Consider the following 17,121-nt stretch of genomic DNA (forward strand, 5'->3'; position numbering starts at 1 on the left):
GCCCTGAACTTCAGTGGCTCCTCCCACCTAGGCCCTACTAATAACCCCTAGCCACCTGCCTGTAGGAGTAGCCTATGTGGCCACTCTGCTTTGAGATCTCACATGGCTCTTCAATCTTTCTTCATCAGAAGCATGGCAAAACTGTCTCTCCTTCTTTGTGTCTCCCTTTTCCTCCACCTGTACCTTCCACCCAGCAATAAGCCCATAGCTTTCTGTCTGTTCAAGAACCAATTGGGTAACGGTACCTTCACATTAGAACCACCCATACACTGTATCGAACTGCTGTACAGTGTTCTACAAACACAGAAATCTTTAAATAATACTTGAAGATTTTTATTTTGAAAAAGGTAGATGTTATTTAAGTAACTCTATGTGCTCACAAGGGCATTCCTTATAGATGATGTCTTAACTGGGTGTCAGTGAAGATTGCTTCTATATTAAATATGTAATTACCAGGAGAATGCCCCTCAGACAGGCTTCTGACTTGACCTTTCATGTCTCGTCCAGGACCATGAGGTCTCTAAGGCTATGCACACATCACACTCCACCTCTGGTCCTCTGCTACTGCTTTACAGCACTCACGGTATCCTGAGAGGACCTGTGGAAACTGCCCTTTCTCTCAGGCGGCTAGCAACACCTTCAGGTACAAAAGACATCAAGCGTGATCTCAAGAAACTAATAATATCTCAGTGCAACCACTACCTAGCATGAAGTCCAAGATGCCACAAACATTGAACCCACTTAACATGGGAAGAATTTCAAGTAGTCTAAATTGATTGTGAATAAAGTGTTTTGTATTTGGACACAACATGTGGCAATGTGGATTACTAGAACCTTCTCAATTGTTATATAGAAAAGAAAGATGGATATTTCAGTAGAAGAGCTGCTGAGAGCAAGAACTGGCCAGGAAGCAGGCCTGACTTTTAGGAGGGAGGGAGCCTTGTGACCTAACACCTCTAATGCCGGTGGGGCTTTCTGCAAATGAGATTTTGCAAATTTTATTTACATGATAGTAAATCCACTTCAAGACAGAGGAATGAAAAAAATGCTAGGATTAGAAGACAAGAGATTCATGACCTGGCTAGCATGAATCCCAGAGGACAAAGACTAATTAATGGATGGGCATGAGGAGGCTGAAATCCCAGCATGGAAACTCACTCTCACCTCATAAGACACTGAAGCTATATGGTCACTGACTTTTGGGGACATCAATAACTTGCACAACCATATAACACAACTTCCAACATCTGGTAAGTCCACACTTAAATCACACTTTACTAGACTAGAAACACCCAACTGCCCAGAAATAGACAGTTTATCACTAACTAGTCAAGAGGTGTGTTCAGGTAAATCACTACACGATCAAGAAATGTAACATATTTCACATGCCCAGATTGGAATATGGGGTTGTAAATGCACAAACATAATCTAAACATTCTGTAAGATATTGCCTATTTGCTTAGAAACAAAGAGGTTAAAATAACAAGCATATTATTATCAGTAAAGATATTGGGCTGGCAGTAGTGGCACATGCCATGAACCCCAGCACTTGGGAAGCAAAAGCAAGAGGATCATTGTGAGTTCAAGCCTGAACTCACAGCCTGAGCTGCAGAGTGAATTTCAGGAGAGCCTGGACTATACAAAGAAACTCTGTCTTGAAAAACAAAACCAACAAACAAACAAAAGAAGAAAGAAAGATCGAGCAGAAAGTGCAAGGGGAAAAAGAGGATATGGCACTGGCTCAGAAAAGAATTAGGAACATCACTGAGAATAATTGCAATGGAAAGCACCTGGTACCCCTACAGTATTTATTCCTAGGTATCTTTTATCATCAGTACCACAACTGGTGCTGTAGTCACATCTTTTCCTCATTGTTGGTACCACCAAATAAGAACAGAATATCTGTCTGACAACACTCAGAACAGCAAGTATGCCATTCACAGCCCCTGCAAGGAACACTATAAAAATGCGGTTATGGAAACTGCTGTCTGAGTATGCATCAGTCCTTTGATGGAGACCTCGCCGTGCTGTACTCCTATGGTTGAATAAAACACTCGTTCTGCAGCTGTTGGCCGATCTGAAATGTGGCATACGCTGAGTGGTTCCAGCATGCACGTCGTCTTTTCAGCCTGGAATTGGTGTGCTGCTCTGAGCAACCATGACATCAGGAAAGGCAAAATGGGGAGATGGAAAAATGCTGTAGTATGTTCTCTGCCAGACCAACCTCCAGGAGGAAAAACAAATGCTAAGTGTCCAAGTTAAGATGAAAGGTACATAAAACATGATGTCAGTAATAGCTATTGTGAGACGTAAGCTGCGGTTCTATTCTGCCAGACGGTAAAAATGTGTCCATTTTTCATTCAGATGAGAAGAAAAGTTGAGTGTTCTGCTCTATTTTAAAGGCCAGTGACACAGTAATCTGTCCGTCTCCCTGGAAGACCTTTCTCTAGCACTTCTGAGAAGTCTGCCTTCTTACAAATATTGCTCTGCATCCTCAGTAGTAAACTGCATAGCTAGGGGGTGGAACGAACCCTGTGCTCACTCTCACCTGGTGTTATAAGCACTGAACAACTGGAATGATTTTTCCCAGAAACCAGTGGTACTCATTTCTGCTTGCTCCTCTCTGGTTTGTGGGCGAGCTCCTTGATCAAGAATGCAAGAGGACCTGTAAGTTGGAGACTGTTCATGTTGAATCAATGATGTTATTGCACTGTTCAAAATGGTCGTTTCTTAAGAACTAGGTAACAAGGTAAGAATTTAGTCTGCAAACAGATTAAGTTCTGCCATTTCACGGTTTTCTTGCAAATGACGTCCCTCTGAGTTTCAACTTCTTTCTCTACCCAATTACTGTGGCTCTGCTGAGCAAACCCAAAACTTTGTATATACCAATCAAATGCAATGCCTCTGAACCCCCATGCATAAACATGGTTCTTTGTTTTTTGTTTGTTTGGTTGGTTGATTTGGTTTTTTGGTTTCTGTTATTCTTGTTGTTGTTGCTGCTGCTGCTCTTCTTCTTCTCCTTCTCCTTCTCCTTCTCCTTCTCCTCCTCCTCCTTCTCCTTCTTTTTTTTCTTCTTTTTCTTCTTCTTCTTCTTCTTCTTCTTCTTCTTCTTCTTCTTCTTCTTCTTCTTCTTCTTCTTCTTCCTCCTCTTCTTCTTCTTCTTCTTCTCCTTCTCCTTCTCCTTCTTCTTTTTTCTTCTATTTGATTATTTATTTGTCTCACTTTGTGGCCTATGTTCATCTCAAACCCTTAAACTCAAAGACTCTTCTGCCTTAGTCTTTTGAGTAGCTAGGACTAGCAGCATTCCCACCCCACCTGCATACTTCTACTTTTTATAGAGCCATACCACATGCTTGTGTTAGTCAAGATGGCACCCATATAGAGTACCACCTCACAATGCTCTCTCAAAAATACTGAAGCTAATATGATATTTTAGCTCCAGAGAGGCATTGATACATTTTTTAGCTTTGAGTCACTCTAAATGGGAGCTACAAATTATTCAGCACATACACATTGTGAACTTGGCCTGGTGCTAAAACAAACATTAGAGACATAGCAGCAGGAAGGCAAAATCCATGCTTACTCTTCTGTCCCAGAGGCCAGCACAAGGCAGCTCTGCAGAGCCTCAAATACAGTGTTTTCCTTTCAGCCATAGAGAGTGCCTCAGGGGAACCTGAGGGACAGTCACCAGGGAGAACATAGCATCACTGTAAATTATCTAGTATTAAACCGGGTAAACAGCTTGGCAGATATTTCAAAATTCCTATGACCATCATTCAAATGAAAAAAAAAAACACACCTTTTGAAGCCTTGAGGCTTCAAGAGTCTGCTTTGAGAGGTAAGATCCCAGTCTCCAGTCAGTGCCCTCTGATTGCTTAGTGTCCCCACTCACCAGCCTCACACCAAGATGGCATTTAGCACCTGGTTCTATTTGGCTCAATGCTGTCCACTGTCTTCTCATGAGACCTAACAACAAATGGAGAGTTCACTCCATGCAGAACTTAAACGCTGTAGGCATTGTGGTACAGATGGATTTCTTAACAAAAATTAATGAAACACCAGTATGTGTCGCCCTTTGCTTCAATTGGCTCATTGTATTCAGTGTATTAGATAAGCCAGATTATGTACTAAATATCAGTGAAGGGGCACCAAAACTAGTTAAGTGTGGTGGCACTTATACATAATTCTAGTAGTAGGAGGCTGAAGCAGGAGGACTATGCGACTGAGGCCAGTAGAGATATGCATTGAACTTCATGAATTACATTACAAGCCATGTCCCCAAAAACTTAATAAATAAGAACAATTTAAACAGCAGGTAAAGTCTTCTAAAAGCTTACTTTTACGTGCTTTCTGATGATCAATGTTCATAGTTTGTTCTGTATTCTTCAAGGGTCTTGCTATGAGACAATGGAATAACATAGTAGCACTGAAATAGTGAATTATCTGACTTCACCAGTTCTTAGGATGCACACTTTTTCATACTTTAATCTTTCTAAAGTCAAGACATACCGTGCAGTTGATACATTCTTCCAGAAACTGTCATTTGTGTCATAAATGTATGGGGGGTAAGGGGATTTTTTTAGTTAGTCTGACTTAAAAAAGAAAAGAAAACACAAGCACATGACTTGCTCTGCCAAGGAGATCTCAAGGTCAGAGACTTGGAACAGCGAAGGACAATGTATTTGACCCTTGTTGTTGGTTCCCTTCGGTTCTGCATGCACACTATTCTGAGACTAGGATAGACTCACAATAGGCTCCTCCAGTCTACGATACTCCAGTTCCCCTGCAGGGCATGCAATCCTGGCCAGGCAAAAAGGGTTCACATAGAAAATATATGTGGGATATTTTCATGGGACCAAACAGGAGGATGTCACATCACACTTTCAAACATCCATTGGTCAAGGCCCAATCATATAATTATATCTACCTGCAAGAAAAGCTGGGAACTATAGTTTTACCCTGAAATGGTCTTTACCCACTTCTGTTTTGAGCGCTGAGTTCTCTACTTATGGTGCCATTTTGAAGGCTGTTAAGTCTTTAAGAACTGGGGCTGGGCTGGTGGGAATAGGTCACTAGGAAAGTGTCTTTCAAGACTAGACTAGAACAGCCTGACTCCTGGTTCTGGTCACTGCCATTGTGTGAGAAGTGTTGGGGTCTGAAAAACCAAACATTCATCTTACATATTTAAACAAATGACATATTTTTATCTTACTCAGTCTGCTACTGATCGACCAGGACTGCAGAACAGACTCAAGAGCTGAACTGCAACCCTAAAGTGAAACTAGGCAGAATATTTAAAGGATGATACCACAAAGCGAGGGGAACAGGGTAGGTGTAGGGTTGGAGGCCCGCATCTGCCCTGCCACTAGGCGTGGCCAATTGGGAAGGCAGAATACGAGGAGTTTGACTGCGCTTACCCCACGTGGGTGCTGAGCCATGAGGAAGCTGGGAGACACTGCTCCAGGCGTGGGAAAGCACACTCTGAGACATGGGAAACCTGGAGCTAGTTCAGTTCCCTGGGCCTGCAATGAGGCCAGGGCCATGGGATTCTTAGACTCTTGGACACCCAGGCTCTGCTGTGAGTAGAAGAGCTGAGGATGAAGTAGCGGGGAGTGGGAGGAGCTCTGACTTGTCTCACAGGGATGATTGTCTTTGCCTTGACAGAGGCAGGCTTGGTGGCAGTGATAATTGGGAGCACAGAGAGGCCTTCCACGAGAGATTAGACTAAAGTTCCCCGTGGCAGACCTCAATGAAAAGAGACAGTCTGTGGTAGCAAACTGTTCATTGTCATGGTGGAAAGTGGACGCATAAAACCATGCCCTACTTCTCAAGGTGGGCCTGAGATTAAATACCTTTTACAGGAAGGAATGTCTGGGAAGATAAAGCTTATTGGCAACACCCTCTGGGTCTCTAGACACCGCATGAGCATGGAGATCTGTCTTAAGCTTACATGACCACAGGTCACTTCTCTATTCCTATTGTCTGAGAAGTTAGGGATGGCCTCATCTACATATGTAAGGGCTTGGGCATTGCCCTTACATGACTGATGGCTACAAATCTATGGGGAGAGGCTGCAACTATGTGACAGGGCCTTGGTGCCAGGAGCAGGCAAAGTTCTCTTCAGGGTCTCTGGGACTTTCAGCCTTTAGCTCAACAAGGACAAGGCTTCCTCTGCAGTCCACTGTCCCACAGGTAGGCTTTCCAATCATACTGACAGAAGGGTTTGAGCAATCAAGTAAACATTCATGACTAGGCCTTATCTGATCACCTAGTTTCAAGATCCTTGACTCTTTTGGTCAGGCCTCTTCCTGGGCTTCTGGATCAGAACTCAGACTGATAAGGACTAGGGAAGCTACACACAGTCAATTAAATCAAGACCAGTCAATTAAGACATTTAGGACTTGTGGACATGAATGTAGATAACAACTTCCCTCTTTACACTTTTACTGGTTAACAGACAAACATGGGTCACCTGAAGAAGAAGATTAGAAATTGGTACCGAGGCTTGGGAACAGGAACTCAGTTTTGACCCTGCCAGCAAGATGGAGGTCATTCCTGAGAGGATTGGACTTGGACAACTGTCTCCTACCAAGAAGTACTTGCCCTTGCTATCACGAATGCCACTGGCAGGATGGATGGAAATCTTCCTGAAAGCAGTATTCAAAATGAATTGCCTTTCTTCCCGTGTTAGTTACTGTTCGGTTGCAGTTTCTAATTGCCCCCCCAAAAAGCAATTAAAGAGAGGAAATATTCATTTTTATTTGTGGTTTGAGGGGGCACCGTCCATCATGACAGAGAAGGTGAGTAGCAGAAGCAGAAAGAGTTGGTCACATCAGGCCCACAGTAAGGTAGCAGAGGGCAGGCAGGAAGTGGAGGCAGGATATAAACATCCCAGGCTGCCTCTAGGGACTCATTTCCTCCATTAAGGCTCTAACTCCTAAAAGTTCTGCAACTGCCTAAAACTGCACAATCAGCCAGGGACCTATCATTCAAACACACTATCATTCAAACACACAATCCTCAGCTGGAGAGATGGCTCAGTGGTTAAGAGTGTCTGTCATTTTGCAGAGGACCCAAGGTTGGGTGCCAGCATCTGCATCAGATGTCTCAACCATCTGCATAGCTCTAGTTCAGGGGGGCTCTGTCACCTCCAACCTGATGAGGATACACACACAGGTACACAAAATTAAAAATAAAATCTCTTTTTTAACACATATGAGTCTATGGGGGATATTTCATATTTAAACCACAAGAGCTTTCTGCTCCAGACACTATAAGCTAGTAGTCAAATCATAATGCAAAATGAATCCATTCCAAAATTCTCCATTTTGGAGAATTCTCAGTCCATTTCTCAAAAGTCTCCATACTCCTTGACAATTCAATCCGGTTTTGTTTTGTTTTGTTTTGTTTTGTTTTGTTTTGTTTTGTTTTAACAAATAGTCTCTTCTGTTCTTCTGAGACTCGATGCAATTTCTCTTATTCCTATTTATTTATTTATTTATTTACTTATTCACTTTACATCCTGCTCGCAGCCCCCTCTTCCTAGTCCTACCTCACTCTGGTCCTCCCCCATCCTCCTTCTCTTCTTCTCTGAGAAGGACCCCCCCTCCCCAGTACCAACTCACCCTGACATATCAAGTCACTACAGAACTAGGCACATCCTCCCTCATTGAGGACAGAAAAGACAGCTCAGTTAGGGAAACAGATCCACAGGCAGGCAATAGAGTCAGGGACAGCCCCTACCCTAGTACTGGGGGGGACCACATGAAAATCAAGCTGCACATCTGCTGCATATGTGAGGGTACTAGGCCCAGCCCATGCTTGCTCTCTTAACCTCTGGAAGCCCCCAAGAGTCCCAGAAAGAGTCTGTTTTCTATGGAGTTTCAATCCTCTCCAGGTTCCTCAATCCTTCCCTCAACTTTTCTACAAGACTCCCCAAGCACTGTCCAATGTTTGGCTGTGGGTCTCTGCATCTGTGGGCTCTTGATTATGACCATTATAAAATCTTTTTAAATTAAGTTACATATTTGCAGAAGAAGGTTAAATACATAAAGTGACATAGAATAAATATTTTCACTTTCAGGTTCATGAATGGGGGGAGGGGTGGCTAGCAAAGAAGGATCAGACCAAACCAACACTGAAAACCAGTAGAGCAAAGGCCAAATCCCGAAGCTCCATGTCTAACCCCTAGGATGCCTAACCTTTAGGCTCCAACATGGTTGAGTAGCCCAGCCTTTCCAGCTTTGTCACCTCCAGCACATATAAACTCTCTCTTAGACTGGCTGTGCCCTGTGCACAAAAGTTCCTTAGATAATACATAGTCCCAGATCTCAAAACCCCGGTGTCTCTGCTGCGGCTTAAGCTTCATTATCAAGCTTCATACAATGGTCTCATGAATCTTTTTGAAAACTTTTGACACTACACACATGACTTGGCCTCTGTAGCTTCCTGGAATTTTAATATAAGCCTCAATGACCCTCACTCTTGTATGTTTCATAAATACAAAATCAGTATCATGTAGAATATGCTGCCAAGTTCTTCTTCCAACTTGAGACATAGCCTGCCCTGCTTGAAGCATATTTCCATCAAAGTCTATATGGTAACTTTGGGGAAAAACTTCCATTGGAAACCCCCTTCAGAAGTAGTCTCACTTTAGAATCTATTTTCTAATGAACTTTTATTTTCACAAGACTGAGCATTTAGTGGGTGAGGGCTCATCGGGGCACCTTTCTTAGGGCAAGTCAAGAAGTTTGCTTTCTTGGTGTGAATATCTTAACAATTACAAGTGCTCATGCTTGCCTTTTGTGTAACTTTAAACTCACTCCCTTTCCCATCAAATAGCACAGTTCTATCTTTCTGTTACCCTTTTGGATAACTCTCTCTCAATGAGAGCTGGATAAGAGTACTAAACAGTAACCATAGCAAAACCTGAATGTTATCCTGTATTGGAATTTCCCCTCACTAAACAAATTAGACCACTATTTTTAAATTTAACCATCATTGAAGTCTTCAGAAACAAGGAGAATATAGTCAGATTCTGAGATTCGGTCCTAGAATATAACACAAAAGGCCTCTAGCCTAGTTCTTCACAGAGCTTTTGTTCCAGACAGGAAGCAAGTTAGAACATACAAGTAAGATGTGAACTAAGTATGTAAAAAGGGAAAGGAAAAGGGCAGGAAACATAGGGTCACAGGGAAGATGGATATAATCAAAGGATATTATGTCTATACATGGAAATGTAACAGTAAATCTTTGTTCAGTTAATATGCACTATTTAAAAAAAAAAAAAGCCTAGTGGCTCATCCCGCCCAGCCTCACTGGCTTCTTGCCTCACGTATTGTCATCTGCCATGAGGTGATTCAATCAAAGGAACCACCAGCAAGGCAAGGGCATGTGTAGGTTCCAGAACCTTGAACCTCTAGAACTGAGAGCTAAAGAAACCTTTTTCTACTCATTAGCTTCTGCCTCCATTTTAGTATAGGAGCAGACAGGAACTAGTATGATATTCTAGAGCACAGTATTTAACATCAGCTTTTAATAATTTAGGAGAAAGTCTGCAGAATCTAAATCAATAGAAGGAAATTATCAATAACAGCCTTAGGACATTGTGTACCCACAGCACAGATATCTAATCCACATAAATGAAATGAACTGAGCTATAATTGCAAGTCATTCCATTTCATTGTGAAAAACCAAAGTCAATACAGATTTAATTGATTCTGGTTCTGGCTCTCTCCTCATGGAGGAAACTGGACAGAAGACTCCATGTTGCGACCAGGGATTGGTATGAACAAGGAGCAGGGAACAGGGGAAGGGGGGTGGTGGTGGAGACTGTGAGGGGGGTGATCAAGGGCTCCTCCTCTGGACTTTTGAATGTAGTAATCATATCATTCATCATCTAAACCAGAACATGTTTGAGTGAATAGTGGTTCTCCTGCTCAGGATATCACAAGAGCAAGTATAAATCTATTGTCTAGGTTAAACCCTCGTGAGGGAAGGGGAAGAATTTTCTTCTTTCTTCCGCCATAATGGTCTCTAAATAGGAGGAAAGCAATGACTCAGAACCTCCATATCTGGTTCACGAATCTTTCTTTCTAGAAAAATATTGCAGTTAATGAGTGTTTTCCAAAGGATGTATCATTTGCTTCTAATTACATTAACATACTTGTCTGTATTTCTGTAATTATGCTAAGAACACTGCATGCGAAAGCAATACTTCTTGGAAATGTTTTGGAGCATAGATGTTCTAAATGTTTAATTTATACATTTTTAACGGATGCTTACATGTATAATTAATAATATGTCTGCTCTAGATTGTAACAGTGTTACATAAATGCAGCTACTTTATCCAATGAGTAATTTCTTAGAATGAGGTAACCAAATAAGGAGGAAAATCATCAGTTGTCGGATTGACAAACTCACTTTGGACCAGTGGGTAAGAAAGTGTTTAGTGCATAAGCAAGATCCCATCTGCATGCATTTTCTCATTTTTTTCAATTCTTTTTAAAAAGGTGAAATTAATGTCAACATGGAATTAATACAGATCAAAACAATCCATTTTGATTTTGATAACACAAAAGACACTGAGCGTGCTGTGCTACTATTCCTCAATCCACACTCCTATTGTTCATAGAGTTTTGGAAGTCTGAAAATAGAATACCCCTACCCCCAGACCAATTTCCAAGCACAGCTGCTCTGACACACTTGCCTGGATTTGATCACCTTACAGAAAAGAACAAGGTTCCTTTGGGTTTCAACAAGCTCATTCCCAGCTGCCTCTGGAGAGCAACTAGAGGTAAGCTGTGTGGCTCTGCATTTGATTAGGGCTCAGATGTTAAGACTGCCCATGTTTCATCCTGCCACAGGGTACACAAATGTAGCGCCCTGAATGTTTGCTCACATAACACACCCCAAACACACAAAGACCTGGGTGCAAACAAAATAGAAATGGGACCCTAGAACATTCTGTTCCCAAAGAACTCAGATTCAACAGTTCATGGAGTAATAAAATGCAGAAGTATCCCCAAGGTGAGTGCTAAAAACTAAAATTCAAAATGTTTAGAAGTGGGTGTGTAACTCAAAGCCCAAGAAAACCTTACCTGTAAATGCACAGAGCAACAATGTCTGGTTTCTGCATATGCCAGATTATATATTTTATTATATAATATAATTATATAACATATTAGATAGATAGATAGATAGATAGATAGATAGATAGATAGATAGATAGATAGATAGATAGTGTGGAAACAAACCATTAAAATTGACTAACATAAAACTATGGGCATTTCATTATGTTTGCAGATTTTGTAGATTGCAACTTGGGACAGCAAACAGCAAGGACAGCTTTTGAATGTTCTACAGTGTCTGGGTTCTTGGCCACAAAGATGGACTCAGCTGAGAAGTGGAAGGGCCAGGACAAGGAGAATTACTTCCAAGATGTCATCTCCAGTCACTTGCTTAGCTGGGTGAATTGAAGACAAGCTAACTAAACTATTAGACCTCAGCTACATGTGGCTTGTGTCTGAGTTCTGAATGGGGTGGCTTATGAAGACAATTCCTGGAAGACAAGCAGGAGATACACACCTGCCCTGTGAGCCACCAGCCAAGTGTTGATAACTCAAGACACAAGGAGGTGTGGGCCCCACTTCCTAGAAGAAGAAAACACTGGGATCGTGAAGCTGTGTTTTAATGACACAATGCATGATATTAGTAAGAGTGCCCTATTTGCTTTGTTCTTTCTGCTAGAATTGTATTCAGGACTAAACATTAAGAAGAAGGTGGTTTCTGATTCTAGGGCCGGAGGTGGAGTAGGAACTGTGGAGTTTCATCCCTGCACAGGGAGTAGGGCTCTGCAGACCATGCCACCACTCTGGAAAGCTCCCCTAGTAGTGAGAATAGATAATGGCAGGAGACAAACTATCCATCCAGCCACACTTGTACTGAAAAGGTTAGCATCATGTTGTCCACAATTGGTGATTTGGATTCAATATTTTCTGTATCTTTTGTTGGTATTGTCAACCCTATCAACTAAAGATAGAAGCTACTATAACAATAATTTTTATTACCCCAGTTATAATTAGCTTCCTCTATTTCTCCCAGTGAGTTTATGGATAAAATATGTCCTACAAAGATAAATAAATAAATGGATCTAGGAGGTTGAATTGAGAGAATTAGTGGTCTTCAGTCTTGATGTCTGAGTTCCTGGACTCTGATAATTCTTTTGCTCTTCGCTCTGCTCTATTCTGTTGTTGCTGCCAGTGATTCTCTGCGCATGCCCCTATAATAAAGTGCCGTGTGCTGGATGACTTAAAAACCAGATTTTCTTCTCATGGTTCTGTAGGTGGGAGAGTCCAAGATTAAAGCAGCAGAGTTATCCAGTAAGACACTGTTCTCAAGGAGTTGTCTTCCTCCACACTCACTTAGTGTAGAGCAGAGATCGTGGGTCACCTTTCTAAGGGTAATAATTCTATCATGAAGTCCAATCTTCAGAAGCGAATCTAATGTTACTTAGCTACCTCCAACGCTGGGGTGGGAATTAGGGAGATGGGGGAGAGTGGCACTAGGATGTCAAATGTCAGAAAGGACACAAGCATCCACTCCACAGCAGTGATGCTGCTGCCTGGACTTTTGGAATTTGTGTTGCTGATGTTTTGAAACAAGGCATCATTATGTAGCCCAGGCTACCCTTAAGCTTACTACATAACCTAAGCTAGCCTCATGCACATGGCAGTCCTTTAGCGCAGCCTTCTGATTGCTAAAATTACAGGCCTGACCCACCACGCCTGGCTTGACCCAGTTTTGAAATGGTAGTAAAATCAATTGGGTGTATGTGTGTGTGACTCATTCTCCAAGTGTTCTTGGTTTTTTATTCTTATCTAACCAGTAACATACAACTTTGTTCATGGTCCGAAGAAATGGGAAGCCAATGCAAGCTATCATACGCTTGTGATTATTCAGAATCTAAAGGCTCATGATGTCTACAAAATCAGCTCTGATCCCTTTAAAGCTATGTGTGGCTCCATGTCTTGTGTCTCTTACCTTATGCGCTTCCCTATCTGAAAAGTGACAGAAAAAGGATCTATTTCATAAAGTGGTTGTGGAGCTTCAGTGAAATTATGCAAGTCAAATGCTTAGCATGTGATAAATATGCAGTAAATAGGTAACTGTTAACTGTTCTTACTGATTATAATTCCAGTCCCAGATGGAGTTGATTTCAACTTTTTGCTCTCTCTCTCTCTCTCTCTGCATAAGCACAACTCTGAAGCTTCATTTCTGGCCTAAAATGGTGTCTCTTCCATGCTCACCTTCAGCCAATTGGCTTCTAAATACACAGAAAAGAAGGAAAACAGCTTTCTCTGAAGGGTAGCCCACACATCCCCAAAGCTCTATAATTGCTTTAGGGTCTTAGAGCCTTTACATATTTGAGGCAACGTCCTAAAGTCATTGCCATTTTCTTTCTAGTTTCCTTCTGCTCCCCTTCCACAAACAGATACTGCAAGTATGGCATGTGGTAACAGAAGATGACCTGGTATTTAAGGGTCCACACTTCTGCCACTCACTGCCAAATTCGCCCCATTGTGGGCCCACATGTGCTAGAAGCAGCTTCAGCAATTCATATCCCAGGAGCCTAGGACACAGACCAGGACCCACTCTACAATACGGTCTTCTCCTCAAACTATAACACACCTGATCCCTTACACTGCAGGCCCCGGGTTGGACAGGCTGATTCCTGTGGGTCGTTTCAGCTCTAATTTCTCCTCATTACAATATGTCACTTAGTGTTTTCAAGAGTGGCCATTGGCGAGCTGGAATCCACTTGTGCTGGATCCCAAATCCTGGCTGATTTTTGCCTTTTCAGAAACTTTATGAAATAAAAACACTCCACAAAATTAAGTCATGCAAACTTATCATGCGAAGAATTACTAAATACAGTGATGAGAATGACTCAAAATTCTTCACAGCCTCAGTATCTTACTACATTTGTTTCCTGTTATATGCACCTTTGGGGTTTCTTATGGCTGTTTTAACAGTGCAATGACAACAAGACATGAGAGTGTGCTATTTTACACTCTTTTGCTGTTTGGCAATTGGTGGCATGTCAATAGCTTTAAATTGACTCTGGGAGCTGTCAAGAGCTTGATTTATTCTTTTCTTTGGGTAATCTAGATGCAAGAAAGGGATGCATGGTATGCTAATAATGTAGACTCAATTTAAATGTGTCTGTTGAGAATAAAATATGAAGAGCACAAAAAATCCAGGGCTATTCTCTTAATATTTGCTGGTAGGGACTGCTCAGATCATTAGAGCATAGTGAGAGTCAGGTACACACACCCATTGCTTCCTTTCATTTCATTCTTATTCACTAATATTAATACAAATATTAATAATTTATCACATAGGGCCTACACTTTTTCACCGATTGTACATACAGGCTGATTAAACAAGTACAAAGACCTCAAAAAAATCAGTCAGAGAAGTCTATGAAAATCAATTTGTAATATAGAATTACTTTTTAAAATAGAAAATGAATAAAATAAATATTTTTATTGGATTTTTTTTTACATTTCAAATGTTATTTCCTTTCCCGGTTTCACGGCCATAAGCCTCCTATCCGGTCCCCCTCCCCTTCCTCTCTAAAGTTGTTTCCCCTCCAGAAAGCACCCCGTTTCCGCCCCCCCATCATTCACCTACACTGGGGGGTTCCAGCCTTGGCAGGACCAAGGGCTTCTCCTGCCAGTGGTGCCCAAGGCCATCGTCTGCTACACATGCAGCTGGAGCCATGGGTCTATCCAAGTGTAGTCTTTGGGTAGTGGTTTAATCCCTGGGCTCTATGATTGGTTGGTATTGTTCTTCTTATGGGGTTGCAAATTCCTTCAGCTCCTTCAATCCTTTCTCTAAATCCTCCAATGGAGACCCCCATTCTCAGGTCAGTGGTTTTCTGCTAGCAGTCGCCTCTGTATTTGACATGCTCTGGCTGTGCCTCTCAGGAGAGAGGTATATCAGGCTCCTGTCAGCATGTATTTCTTAGCTTCATCAATCTTATCTAGTTTTGGTGGAGAGTTAGATAGATAGATAGATAGATAGATAGATAGATAGATAGATAGATAGATAGATAGATAGATAGATAGAGAGAGATAGAGAGATAGAGAGATAGAGAGATAGATAGATATAGCCTGGATCCCCAAGTGTTGCAGACTCTGAATGGCCATTCCTTCAGACTCTGCTCCAATCTTTTTATCCATACCCCCTCCTATGAATATTTTTGTTCCCCCTTTGAAGAAGGACTAAAGAATCTGCACTTTGGTCATCCTTCTTGAGCTTCATATGGTCTGTGGATTGTATCTTGGGTAATTCAAGCCTTTAGGCTAATAGCCACTTATCAGTGAGAAAAAAGCCTGGTGTGTGTGTGTGTGTGTGTGTGTGTGTGTGTGTGTGTGTGTGTGTGTGTGTGTGTGTGTATTTGAACACACATGCTCACATGGGCTTTAAATCTGTTCAACTTCCATGTGTATGTGGGCTTTCTGTCCTTACTATTGTTCTTGAAGACCAGCCTTAGTCCGTGGTGATCTGACAGGATGCATGGGATTATTTCAATCTTCTTGTATCTGTTGAGGCCTGTTTTGTGACTGATTTTGTGGTAAATTTTGGAGAAGGTACCACGAGGTGCTGCGAGAAGGTATATCCTTTGTTTTAGGATGAAATGTTCTATAAGCAACTGTTAAACCCATTTGGTTCATAACTTCTGTTAGTTTCTCTATGTCTCTGTTTAGTTTCTGTTTCCATGATCTGTCCATTGATAAGAGTGGGGTGTTGAAATCTCCTGTTATTATTGTGTGAGGTACAGTGTGTGTTTTGAGCTTTAGTAAGGTTTCTTTTATGAATGTAGGTGCCCTTGCATTTGAAGCACAGATATTTAGGATTGAGAGTTCATCTTGATGGATTTTTCCTTTGATGAATATGAAGTGTCCTTCCTTATCTTTTTTGATAACTTTTGATTGAAAGTCAATTTCATTCCATATTAGAATGGCTACTCCAGTTCCTTTCTTCAGATAATTTGCTTGGAAAATTGTTTTCCAGTCTTTTACACTGAGGTGGTGTCTGTCTTTGTCTCTGAGGTGTGTTTCCTGTATGCAGAAAAATGCTGGGTCCTCTTTATATATCCAGTCTGTTAGTCTATATTGTTTTTATTTGGGAGTTGAGTCCATTGAGGTTAAGAGATATTAAGGAATAGTGATTGTTGTTTCCTGTTATTTTTGTTGTTCGAGGTGGAATTATGTCTGTGTGGCTCTCTTCCTTTGGGTTCATTGCAAGCTTACTTTCTTGCTTTTCTAGGGTGTAATTTCCTTCCTTGTGTTGGAGTTTTTCATCTATTATCCTTTGTAGGACTAGGTTTGTAGAAAGATATTGTGTGAATTTGGTTTTGTCATAGAATATCTTGGTTTCTCCATCTATGGTAATTGAGAATTTTGCTGGATATAGTAGCCTTGGCTGACATTTGTGCTCTCTTAGGTTAATATTCTTTCTTTGCTTTGTGAGTTTGGTGTTTTGACCATTATGTGAAGAGAGGAATTTCTTCTCTGATCCAGTCTATTTGGAGTTCTGTAGGTTTCTTGTATGTTCATGGGCATCTCTTTTTTAGATTAGGGAAGTTTTCTTCTATAATTTTGTTGAAGATATTTACTGGCCCTTTAAGTTGGGAGTCTTCACTCTCTTCTCATTGTGTCCTGGATTTCCTGGATGCTTTGGGTTAGGAACTTTTGCATTTTACATTATCTTTGATGGTTGTGTTGATGTTTTTCATGGTATCTTCTGCCCCTACAATTCTCTCTTCTATCTCTTGTATTCTGTTGGTAATGCTTGCATCTATGACTCCTGATCTCTTCCCTAGGTTTTCTATCACCAGGGTTGTCTCGCTTTGTGCCTTCCTTATTGTTTTTATTTCAATTTTTAAATTCTGTATGGTTTTGTTCAATTCCTTCACCTGTTTGGTTGTGTTTTCCTGTAATTCTTTAGGAGATTTTTGTGTTCCTCTTTAAGGGCTTCTACTTGTTTACCTGTGTTGTCCTGTATTTCTTTAAAGGAGTTATTTATGTCCTTCTTAAAGTCCTGCATCATCAT

The sequence above is a fragment of the Rattus norvegicus genome, chromosome 1 (genome assembly GCF_021556685.1).
Source record: "Rattus norvegicus strain SHRSP/BbbUtx chromosome 1, alternate assembly SHRSP_T2T, whole genome shotgun sequence".
Classification (NCBI taxonomy): Eukaryota; Metazoa; Chordata; class Mammalia; order Rodentia; family Muridae; genus Rattus; species Rattus norvegicus.